Source organism: Canis lupus, chromosome 35 (assembly GCF_003254725.2).
Source record: "Canis lupus dingo isolate Sandy chromosome 35, ASM325472v2, whole genome shotgun sequence".
NCBI classification, from domain to species: Eukaryota; Metazoa; Chordata; class Mammalia; order Carnivora; family Canidae; genus Canis; species Canis lupus.
In genome coordinates this window covers 17,699,043-17,712,233 of record NC_064277.1, presented here as the reverse complement: position 1 = coordinate 17,712,233, position 13,191 = coordinate 17,699,043, and the positions used below count along the sequence as shown (strand labels likewise).

The 13,191-nt window shown below is 35.5% G+C and overlaps 1 long non-coding RNA gene across 1 annotated transcript in view; it reads right to left on the bottom strand.

The window, feature by feature from the left end:
• The window catches only part of LOC112659784 (uncharacterized), an 84,079-nt gene extending 71,176 nt beyond the window's left edge, over positions 1-12,903 (bottom strand). The window contains exon 1 of the long non-coding RNA XR_003136502.3: positions 12,686-12,903. This is a non-coding gene — a long non-coding RNA (uncharacterized LOC112659784). The remainder of the gene's footprint in view (positions 1-12,685) is intronic.
• Between the last annotated feature and the right edge of the window lie 288 nt (positions 12,904-13,191).

Genomic DNA, 13,191 nt, shown 5'->3' with positions numbered 1-13,191 from the left:
TAAGTAGTAGTATTTGGTAGTTGGTAGAATGTAGAACTTCACTGAATATTTATATTAAACTTGTAAGTCAGAAACTTGCTAAACTGTTAGTTCAAATATTTTAACTATGAATTATTTGGGGTTATCTAAATTCACAACTGTGTTGTCTTCCAATACAACAATTTTACTTATAACCCCTGTACCATTGTCTCCTTGTGTTCTTGCACTGACAAGGACTTCCAGACCATAAAGAATGAAAATTGTGATAGTGATATACTTTCTCATACCAAATCTCAGAAAAGAATATTCACGATTTCACCATTAAGTAGAATATTTTCTGTAGATTTCTTAAGATCCTTTTTACCAAATTAAGGAAAACTTTTTCCAACCCTAGTTTGCTAAATGTTTTATGCTGAACACATGTTGAATTTAATCAACTGTTTTTTTTCTGTATCTTTTAGGTGATCATATGGTTTTCCTATATTTGATGAATATATTGATAATATTCAAACAACCTTGCATTTCTGAACTAAAATTAACTTTGTGGGGCATCTGTGTGGCTCAGCAATTGAGTGTCTGCCTTCAGATCAGGTTGTGATCCCAGGGTCCTAGGACTGAGTCCTACATCAGGCATCCCGCATCAGGCTCCCTGCAGGGAATGTACATATGTCTCTGTCTCTCTGTGTGTATCTCTCATGAATGAATAAATAAATAAAATATTTAAAAAAATAAAAATTAAAAAATTAAATTAACTTTATAATGATATATTATCCTTTTATTTATAAATTTGAGTTGCTATTTTGTTGTTGTTGTTTTAGACTTTCTGCATCTACGTTCAGGAATAAGAATGACAGTTTAGCTGTAAGAGGCCTAGACAGGGTTTCCTTTTAATTTATTATACATGAGGAATATAGAACTTGTGTGTGTATGTGTGTGTGTTTTAGAGAAGGAGAGAGAGATGATGGGGGGGAGCAGGGTAGGCAGTGGGAGAGACAATCTTAAGCAGGCTCCACATCCAGCATGGAACCTGATGATGGGCTCTATGCAGGACTCAATCTCACAAATCTGAGATCATGACCTGAGCTGAAATCAAGAGTCTGATGCTTAATGTCTGGACTGAACCACCCAGGTGCCCCTACTCTAGAACTTCTAAATCTGTACCTTAATGTGTTTAGTCAAACTATTTGTTTTTTGAGTAGTTTTTTTCTCTTTCCTGGATTCCAATTATTCTCATTTCAAACATGTGTCCCACATGTCTCTCCTGTTTTTATTAGGATTTTCTATCCTTTTTTTTCAGAGTTTCAGTTTGAACTTTCTTCCCCCCAGGCAGAGCTTCTATACGGATAGTAAGTTTTTATTCTTAGCTATTGTAGTTTTAAATTTTTATTGTTTCCTTTTGATTTAATATTTCTTAGAACTTACAGTTTTCTGCTAACATTCTCTGTCTTATGTATGAATCTTAATAATTATAAATCTGTGGTGAACATTCCAATAACTTAAACTCCCATGTACCAACTTCTACTGTCAACATTTTCTCTTGCTTTTGTGAATTTTTGATTTCCTGGTATTGTAAAGTCATCAATTCTAACCACAATGATCATAGGTTAAATGTAATTTATTCAAAATTTCAACAGGATTTTTTGTTACATTGACAATTATATTCGGAAATTAATGAAAGAAAATAAAGTATTTAGGAATTAAAAAAGGAAAGAACAAAGCAGGAGGACTTAATAAGATAAGGAGATTTATTCTAAAGTTATAATTAGGACAGTTTGATGTTGCAAGTACATAGAGCAAGTACAATGGACTAGTGAAATAGATTAAAGAATCTAGCTTTGGGGCACCTGGGTGGCTCAGTCAGATAAGTGTCTGACTTAATTTTGGCTCAGGTCATGATCTCAGGGTCATGATCAAGCCCCACGTAGGTTCTGCACTGAGCCTACTTTGGATTTTCTCTGTCCATCTATCCTTCTCTCCCACCCCCAGGGTCTCAGCCTCTTTCTCAAAACAAGAGAAAAAAATCTAGCCACAAACCTATACATACATGGTCACTTGATTTCAAGAAAAAGGTGACCATGCAGAGCAGAGCATAGGCAATGTATTGTCTTTTTTTTTTTTTTGAAGATTTATTTATTTTAGAGAGAGATAGCAAGGGAGAGGGGCAGAGGGAGAGGAAGAAGAGAATCTCAAGCTGACTTCTGCCAATTGCAGGCCTGATCTCATGACCCTGAGATCAGATCTGAGCCTAAACCAAGAGTCAGATGTTTAACCAACTGTACCACCCAGGCACCTCTGAATTGCCTTTTTAAAAAAAATTTTAAATTTTTTATTTAAATTCATTTTGCCAACATATAGTATAACACCCAGTGCTCATCCCATCAAGTTCCCTCCTTAGCGCCTGTCACCTAGTTTCCCCATCTCCCACACACCTCCCCTTGTGTAATCCTTTGTTTGTTTCCCAGTTAGTAGTCTTTCATAGTTTGTCTTCCTCTCTAATTTTTCCCACTCAGTTTCCCTCCTTTCCCTTTTAGTCCCTTTAACTATTTCTTATATTCCACATGAGTGAAACCGTATGATGATTGTCCTTCTCCAATAGACTTATTTCACTCAGCATAATAATACCCTCCAGTTCTATCCATGTCGATGTAAATGGCAGGTATTCACTGGATTGCCTTTTTAATACATGGTTCTAGATTAACTGGATATCAATATGAGAAAAATGTCTTGACCATTATCTCACTATACAAACAAAAATCAATTTCAAATAGATTACAGGTCTAAATGTGAAAAGTTAAAGAAGGGGATGGGGGCTTAAAAGGGAATTTAGGAGGAAATTTCATGATGCTGGTGTATACTAAAACAAACAGAACCCAAAATCAATAAGCCTAAACATTTTTTAAATTAATCAAATTACTATAAAATAATATGGCTGTTTATCAAAAGAAACTGTTAACAAAAGTATAAAGGCAAGCCACAGGGTAGAGGAAGAAATTTTCAATACCTGTATCTAAAAAGGACCAACATGAGAATACATAAAGAAAACCTACAGATCAATAAGAGAGTGTCAGGAAACTAAATAGAAAAATGGGCAAAAAACTATCACTTTACCAAGGAGGATATGCAAATTGTTGATAAGTATAGAAAATTTGTGTTTAACTTCATTGTTTAATAAAAAATTACAAATTAAACTAAATAACTTCTCCACAACCACTATAATACCAAAACAAAGGTAACAGTCTTAGTGATAATATAGATTTATAAGTGCACTTAAGTTGTATCCTTATAATTGTTTCATTTTTATGTATGTACATTACATTTCAATTAAAAAGTTAATTAAAAACAATTGCCCACTCATATAAAACTCTTAGCAAACTAGCGATGTGGGGGTGGGAGGAAACTCCTTTAACCCAATTAGGGATACCTAATGATAAAAATAATAAGCACCATGTTTAATGATAAAATATAGAAAAATTGTCCTCTTAGATCTAAGTACACTACATCTATTTGACATTTTATTAGAAGTCATAGCTAGTTGAAAAAGTCTTTAAAAAGCAAAAAGGAAGAACAGAAGGAAAAAATAGAACAATAGAAAACACAAAAAGGTCTATAGACAAAATATTGGCATTAATTCAAACACTTAGAAAGTTTACTAGGCAGAATGTAAATTTTTGTTTTCTAATATATAAAAAAAGTCTTCAGGTAAAGGATCTATACCCTAAAAACTATAGAACACTTCTGAAAGAAATTGAGGAAGACACAGAGATGGAAAAATATTCCATGCTCATGGATTGGCAGAATTAATATTGTGAAAATGTCAATGTTACCCAGGGCAATTTACACATTCAATGCAATCCCTATCAAAATACCATGGACTTTCTTCAGAGAGTTAGAACAAATTATTTTAAGATTTGTGTGGAATCAGAAAACACCCCGAATAGCCAGGGGAATTTTAAAAAAGAAAACCATAGCTGGGGGCATCACAATGCCAGATTTCAGGTTGTACTACAAAGCTGTGGTCATCAAGACAGTGTGGTACTGGCACAAAAATAGACACGTAGATCAATGGAACAGAACAGAGAATCCAGAAGTGGACCCTCAACTTTATGGTCAACTTATATTCGATAAAGGAGGAAAGACTATCCACTGGAAGAAAGACAGTCTCTTCAATAAATGGTGCTGGGAAAATTGGACATCCACATGCAGAAGAATGAAACTAGACCACTCTCTTGCACCATACACATACACAGTTTATCTTGCAGATAAACTCAAAATGGATGAAAGATGTAAATGTGAGACAAGATTCCATCAAAATCCTAGAGAACACAGGCAACACCCTTTTTGAACTTGGCCACAGTAACTTCTTGCAAGATACATCCACGAAGGCAAAAGAAACAAAAGCACAAATGAACTATTGGGACTTCATCAAGACAAGAAGCTTTTGCATAGCAAAGGATACAGTCAACAAAACTAAAAGACAACCTACAGAATGGGAGAAGATATTTGCAAATGACGTATCAGATAAAGGGCTAGTTTCCAAGATCTATAAAGAACTTATTAAACTCAACACCAAAGAAACAAACAATCCAATCCTGAAATGGGCAAAAGACATGAAGAGAAATCTCACAGAGGAAGACATAGACATGGCCAACACGCACATGAGAAAATGCTCTGCATCACTTGCCATCAGGGAAATACAAATCAAAACCACAATGAGATACCACCTCACACCAGTGAGAATGGGGCAAATTAACAAGGCAGGAAACCACAAATGTTGGAGAGGATGCGGAGAAAAGGGAACCCTCTTACGCTGTTGGTAACTGGTGAACTGGTGCAGCCACTCTGGAAAACTGTGTGGAGGTTCCTCAGAGAGTTAAAAATAGACCTGCCCTACGACCCAGCAATTGCACTGTGGGAATTTACCCCAAAGATGCAGATGCAATGAGATGCCAGGGACACCTGCATCCCGATGTTTCTAGCAGCAATGTCCACAATAGCCAAACTGTGGAAGGAGCCTCGGTGTCCATCGAAAGATGAATGGATAAAGATGTGGTTTATGTATACAATGGAATATTACTCAGCCATTAGAAGTGACAAATACCCACCATTTGCTTCAACGTGGATGGAAATAGAGGGTATTACACTGAGTGAAATAAGTCAATCGGAGAAGGACAAACATTATATGGTCTCATTCATTTGGGGAATATAAATAATAGTGAAAGGGAATAGAAGGGAAGGGAGAAGAAATGGGCAGGAAATATCAGAAAGGGAGACAGAACATAAAGACTCCTAACTCTGGGAAACGAACTAGGGGTGGTGGAAGGGGAGGAGGGCGGGGGTGGGGGTGAATGGGTGACGGGCACTGAGGGGGGCACTTGACGGGATGAGCACTGGGTGTTATTCTGTATGTTGGCAAATTGAACACCAATACAAAATAAATTTATTATTATAAAAAAAATTAAGAAGTCTTCAAATAAATTTTTAAAATTAAGTATGCAATATTTTTTAATTATACAATTATACAAGCAAAATATTCAAATGGTCAAAGAGCCAAGAATATGTTCTCAATCTCACTATATGCAAGGGAATTAAATTAAAACCTCAAGAAAGTACACAGAATCAATTAGAATGAGTGCGGTTAAAAAGGATTGACAAAGTACATGGGAATGACAGTTTCTAGCAGCTCTATAAGTAATAGTCAAAAAGTGGACACAATCCAAATATCAAACAGATGGTAGAAAGAATGGATACATGAATTGTGGCATACCTACTAAGCAATTGGTATACAAAGAAGATTCTAGTAGTAAAGAGGCTTTAACTCTTATCAGTTACTTTTTTATTGCTTGTTTATTAGTGGTTAACAGGTATGAGAGCATCTGTTATGTTTTCCATTAAACAATTTTGTATTTAAGCCTTCAAATACCTTTTTAGTAAACCTTACCAAAATATGCAAATAAAATATATATTTAGAGCTTCCAAAACAGCAAGCAAAATACAAACTAAACAAAAATTGGGGTTTTAAATTAAAACTTCATAATTCCAACAGGAAACGGGGGGGGGAAGGAGGAAGGAAATTTTACCTTTTGAAGGTAGATCCTGAAAAACATCATGGTCATATTTTTCTTTTTAACTCAGTACATAATGCTTTATTTATTAACATGGAAATATATCCATGGAATACTATTCTGTGAGAAAAGCACATAACCAAACTCCTAATATTTTTAAAAAACAAGGTACTAGTTTTATAGTCAAAAAATCAACTATAAAGATATCATCATTAAAAATACAGATCAACACCTATGGTTTCCAGAACCTTTCTGTCCAACCCTTACTTCAGTCCATACAAAGCAAAGAACGGGATCAGATACCACAGTCCAATTTGCTAGCACTGGTTACAGACTACACGCTCCTCCTCAGAGTCCTGCAATTTTTTGGATTTTCCATTTTTTCTTCCTTTTTGGCCTTATGACAATTTTTGCTTCTCTTGCTTTTTGCTGGATTTCTGTGTCTAAACCCTAGCACTTGTAGATGTTTGATACTCCCTGGACCTCACTACATTAGGCAGATTCCAGATCCCCTCTGTCTGAGTTTATGCTGCACTTAGCCTAGTATGACAGGCTTTCACAGCTCTCATTCCCACCCCCTTGCCACTACCAGCCCCCTTAAAGTCACTTAGCAGACACTGAATATTTCCTATTGTCCTCTTTCAGAAACACAATACAATAATAAACCGTGCAGTGTATTTATGATTTCCAATCTTTTTTCACTGATAGACACCACATACAGGTGTAGTTACATAAGAAAAAGAAATCTAGGGAAAATGTTGATAAGAAAGAATTGAATTTGAACTCTGTTTCTTTTGTGATCTGAGCTAATATTACCTTGGTAGAAATACAGCATTATCTGGTGGAGGTCTTCAGGGGGTTCTGATTACAGTTCCACACAAATCACAATGCAATCCATCACATCCACTCACAGTCTGCTTCAGGTTTATTCTCTCAATTTCCCTTGAAGGTGCTGTTGCATACTTTTATTTTTATTCCAGCCATTATGGAAAAGGAGCGTTGTATGGTGCAGGCAATCACATTTACTAGAAAATGCCCTTGGCTTGCTTGTTTATTATATACACGGAGGTGAGGGAAGGAAAAAAAAAAACTCACTTGTTATTTCCCTCAACCTTGAAAAGAAAAAGAAAATTAATCTATAGAAACTTCTTTCAGTAGATTTCCCAGTACAAAATTCAGTGTCACATGTTTGGCTACTAAGAGGAAGGAGTCTGACCAGGAATGAGCATGTGGATCGCATCCTTAGTAGAGTCAGATTGAGTTAAGATCTCAGGATCTGTGTCTAGCCCAAATTTCAAATATGCTTATTATGGCTTGCTCAAATCCCATGTGCTGCGGGGTATGATAATTCCTGAAAAAGCAGTTCTTCTGGCAGATTAAGAGAACAGTTTGCTTTTGCCTCAGGCCATTAACATTTTAATAAAACGGTCGTCAACTGTGATAACAATTCATCTTTCGGGGACTTTATCTATTATTAACCTTATTAAATAACAAGTTTATTATTGCTGACATGTAGATTTTCCAGCCTTCATCAAGCATGCTTCTCACTCCAGCTCTCTTTCACTCTCTCTCTTTAAAAATTTAGTTCAATTAAGCTGAATTTCTGTGCCAAGTGCATATTTACAAGTTTGTTGGTTTGTTTTCCTTTGGAGCGATTTGAAAATTATTCTCATTTCCAATAATAGTTGATTAAGCTAAACACATTTTATGCGCTTTGTTGAGGACCACAATCTGCTAAGCAGGAATAATTTACTACTTTGATTTTGGTGAGAGATACAGTTGTCAGTCTTAAGAAAATATTATTTTAAGAAAGAGTGGGCGATCAAAAGATACAAGTTAAATTTTATTGTCAGGTAGCAATAAGGTGTTATAATATGCAATTATGTTCCCTACCAACAGCATCATGTCCAATATATTTTATTGAAATAATCATAAATACCCTATTTAATCTATAATTGACAAAGGCAAATAAAGCCAGTACTAATGTTCTAAAATGCACAAAGAACAGAAGCACAGGAATATGGTGGTCCAGGATGTGTTTGGAGAAAATGATCCACTATAATAATAGTCAAGGAATAGGCAGAGAGGGAACAGAGTGTAGAATTTAAAAAAAGATGTTTGGAATCAATTTTATAGTATAAAACATCATAAGTGTTTTAAAGAAAAAAGTCAGGAACGATGCTCTGATAAATTTATGTCAAACAGGGAAAAACCTCATTAGATCAGGATCTTAAACAACTCTGCAGCAATGTACAGAGCAGTTTTGGTTTAAGTCTGGGAGGCAGGTAAATTCTATTGACAGCAGTTGCAAGAGGCTACCCAAAAGATGGTGAGGACGTTGGTAGAGAAGGTGGCAAGGAGACACATGTGATGTACAATAGTCATTTCCGAAGAATGTTCAATACAACTTGATGAAGGAAGGATGAGTGATGTTTATGAGAAAAACAAATAAATCTGAGATTTCTAGTTTGAACAGCCAATGGATTATGTCCTCAGCCAGCAATTGTGACAGAAAAGTACAAAGATAAATGTCATAGTGAAAAGATACTGAGTTCTACTGGCATATGTATAGTTTTGAAGTCTATAGATGACATCAAGGTGTAGCAACAAGAGTTTCCAGTGAGCTAGAAATACAAAACTAAGCTGCCCTGTACATTCACATTTCTAGACTAAGCAAACCTCACCTTTTGGATTAAAAAATAGAGGTACTGGAGTTTATAGAGGACAAAACATTTTTCCAACTCCTACTTGCTTTGCATTTGTTCTTTCTAAAAGTATCTCTGATATACCTCTTTCTCTCCATTCCCATATTCTCTGACTTGTTCAGAACTTTGTCTTGCATGGTCTATTATAACGATCACTCATATGGTTATCCTGCCTTTAGTTTTGTCCCTCACAGATATGTTTGCTACACAGCTATCAGAATCATTTTTATGTATATTACAACAATGATTTCAATCACTGGCATTATGGAACATAATACCCCCTTTACATGAGATTGATTTTTGTAGTGTATTTGTACTGTCCTGAAGTAAAATTGACAGATATTTTAATTCATCAATCATTTAATTTCAAAACAAATCAGTAAAAATAATAAAGATGAAACAGCAGTAAGTTATAGTAAAATAATGTTTATTTCTTTTTCTAAGATTTTATTAATTTCCTTGAGAGAGAGAGAGAGAGAGAACAAGCAGGGGGAGGGGGAGAGGGAAAGGGAGCAGCAGACTCTGGGCTGAGCAGGGAGACCAATGTGGGGCTCAATCCCAGGACGCTGGGATCATGCATGACCTGAGCTGAAGGCAGATGCTTAACCAACGAGCCACCCAGGCACTGCAAAATAATGGATATTTCAATACGAAAATGTCCAGGCACCAATCAATATCAGGCACCAACTGGAAGACATAATGAAGTAAACTACTGCTTCTATGTAGAGTCTCCGTGGATAGACAGATGGGGGTCCAGTGTAGTTATGTGGGCTGCTGAAACTCTGCCATTGATGATATAATTTCCTTAATACATATAAGACTTATGGTAAAGTTGCCAATGCATGAAGTCTTTTATTTGCATTGTAGTTGTATTCCTGGGAAATGTGATGTACTGTTATAGCAAACAGTATGGCACAGAAGTATAAAATAGATTTAAGGTTCAGGTTCCAAGCATTATAATTCAGCTATAATTTAAATGAACGTCCAACGTGACATTTCAAAGTTGTGTGAAAGAAAGAGAAAATTCTTCATCCTGTAGGAAAGTCCCACATATTGCAGGGAATACAATCTCCTACTAGATACCAGCAGTGCGGCCTAGGTGATATAAAAGTCTAAAAATTGCTCTCCAAATTGTTGGATGGCTACCATGGAAAAGACACTTTATACCTTTCAAAGGTTCTACATACTATAGGACTAGATTAATAAGAAATGAAATTTGGAGAAATAATGGTGGGAAAATTTCCAAATTTGGTGAAAGATACAACTTTCCAATTCAAGAATCTCAGCAAATCTAAACAGGTTAATTTCAAAGACACCCATGCCTAGAAACATCACAATAAAACTGTTAAATATCAAAGATTAAGTGTGGAAAAGAGCTTGAGAAAATATGATACATTACATACAGGGAAAAATGATTAATATAATTGTAGGTTTATTTTTTTTAAAGATTTTATTTATTTATTCATGAGAGACACACAGAGAGAGGCAGAGACACAGGCAGAGGGAAAAGCAGACCCCCTGCGGGGAGCCCCATGCAGGACACCAGGATCATGCGCTGAGCCAAAGACAGATGCTCAACCATTGAGCCACCCAGGCATCCCAATATAATTGTAGATTTATCATCAGAAGACAGTGAACCATGTCTTTAAAGGACTATACATAAAAAGAGTCAGAGCATTACTCTATACCCATATAAGGTATCCTTTAGAAACAAAATCAAAAGAAAGACATTTTCAAAGTAAAACTAAGGGAACTTGTCACCAGCTGTCCTGCTTTATAAAGACCGATGAAAAGAATTTTCATAGACGAAGGAAAAGGACAATCTAGGACAATCTAGGATTTTCAGAATTTAAGAAAGAAGATCAAAACCAGTAAATATCTGGGCAAATATAAAAGAGTAACTTCAACTCTTTAATTTTAAAAATTCTCTATATGCATTTAAAACAAGATTATACCATTATCTAGTTGACTTGCCAATATATATGGAGTTAATTAGTATAAAAATTTTAACACAAACAGAGTGGGTATGGGACCTTTCTGTTAGGTTTCTATACATATGTGATGTGGTACAATTTTAATTTTAAGTAGACTATGAAAGATTAGACATATATATCATATGGCCTAGATCAATCAATAGAAACTAATACAAAGAAATAGAACCCCAAAAGTCAACAGGTAAATTAAAATATTTAAAAATATTCAACTAGTCCAAAAGAGAGAAGGAAAATGTGAAGTGAAAGGAAGAAAAAAAAACCCAACATATTAAAATAGTACATTGACTAGAAGCAAGTAATTGCTACCTATCAGGAAAATTTCAAAAAATCAAAAGTAGAATTACTATATGATCCAGTGAATCCACCTCTGGACATATACCAAAAAAATTGAAAGTGGGGATTCCAATAGATATGTGTACACTCATGTTCACAGCAGTGTTATTTACAATAGCCAAAAAAGTGGAAGCAACCCAAGTGTCCATAGATGGACGCATGGATAAGCAAAATGTGGTATACACACACACACATTTGTCATCTTATTGTCGTATTATTGACTTTAAAAGTAAGGAAATTCTGATATATGTCACAACATGGATGAATTCAGAGGACACAATACTAAGTGAAATAAGCCAATTGTAAAAAGATAAATATGGTATAATTCGACCTATATGAAGTACTTGGTATAATCAAATTCATAGAGACAGTAAGTAGAAGGGTAGTGGCCAGGGTCAGAGGGTAGGGGGAACCAGCAGTTGCTGCTCAATGGGTTTTGCAAGATAGATTTCTGGAGACTGGTTGCACAACAATGTGAATGTACTCACTACTGAACTGCACGCTTAAAAATGGTTAAGATTATAAGTTTTATATTATGTGTATTTTGCCACAATTTCAAAAAAATCTCTTCCAATTTATAATGAGGATACAAACAACTCAGTAAAAAATGGTGAAATTATTTGAACGGAGACTTCACAAATGAAGACACACAAGTGGCCAAAGAATATCTGCAACATCAATGGTCATCAGAAAAATGCAAATTCAAGCCATACAAAATATCACCACATCCCATTATAATGGCTAAAATTAAAATTACTTACCATACCAAGTATTGGAGAGGATATAGAAATCCTGTGAAAATGTAATATAACTTAGAAAACTATTTTTCTTAAAAAGTTAAAAATACATCTGCTACTCCTCTACAAAATATATGTTTGAGCACACAAACACAATTGGAACTTATATACTGTGTTGTTAAAAGCAATAAATATTTAGATTGAAAATAAATATGCATCTTTATGTATTCATACATATTTTATTTCTTTCTTAGCACTTAAAATGCTGTTTTAGGTGAAATAATTACACCATTTTGCACTCATATTAAGCTTTTACATGGTAATTTATTGTATAAAATTAGAGTCGCAAAAAATTAATACCATTTATTGAAGCCCTACTATATGCCAGATCTCTTACATATGTTGTAACCTTTAATTTCTGCATTATACTATATTTGGCTAAAATTAATTGAGCACTTGCTATTTACTAAACACTTTAAACAGGAAATTTGATGTGGACGTTTCCATTATCCTCATTTTATTTCCCTTATATATAAGACCCCATTATACTCTTAAAAGCTCACAGTCCAAAATAAAGCTATGCTCAGAAGCCTTTAGACCAGTGGTTCTCACCTAGGGACAATTTTGTTACCCAGGGGACATTCAGAAACCTCTGGAGACATTGTCTGGTCATCACAATTGGTGGAATACTACTGGCATCTAGTGGGTAGAGGCCAGGAATGCTGCTGAGCATCCTACCTATATCACACAAGACTGTCTCCTACAGCAGAGAATTAACCAGATCAAAATGTCAATCATGCCACCAAGTTTGAGAAATCCTACACTGGACCCATTATCCAAAACCTTTCTCTCCATTGGGACTATAACCTACTCACGTTTTTTTCTGTCCAGGTCCCATCCTCCTTCGCATGATTATATGGATATGGCACAAAGGAGAAAGAGAAAGGACACCTTCCCTATTTCAAGAGGTTGCTCTCATGCAACTCCCCCTCGAATTTTCCTGCTTTAGTCCTATCTCGCATAAATGGTGTGGTGTATTTGGCACTTCTCCTTTGATGGCTAAATACCCACTTCTACGAATCTCCATTCTCTGTGTGACTATTGGGATTTGGCTATGCAGCAAGGAGAGACTGACTCTTTTAGCATCTTACTATGCCCCTACTTATTTGTCATGCCCCAGTCTTTGTGATTGAACAATCAGCCTTTTGCAAGTGGCCTCCACCACATCTTCCCTTTGTGCACTATTAAGAAAAGTGATAAGGGGCACTTGGGTGGCTCAGTGGTTGAGTGTCTACCTTCAGCTCAGGTCATGATCCTGAGGTCCTGGAATCTACTCCCACATCAGGCTCCCCTGGTAAATAAAAATCGTTAAATAAGTAAA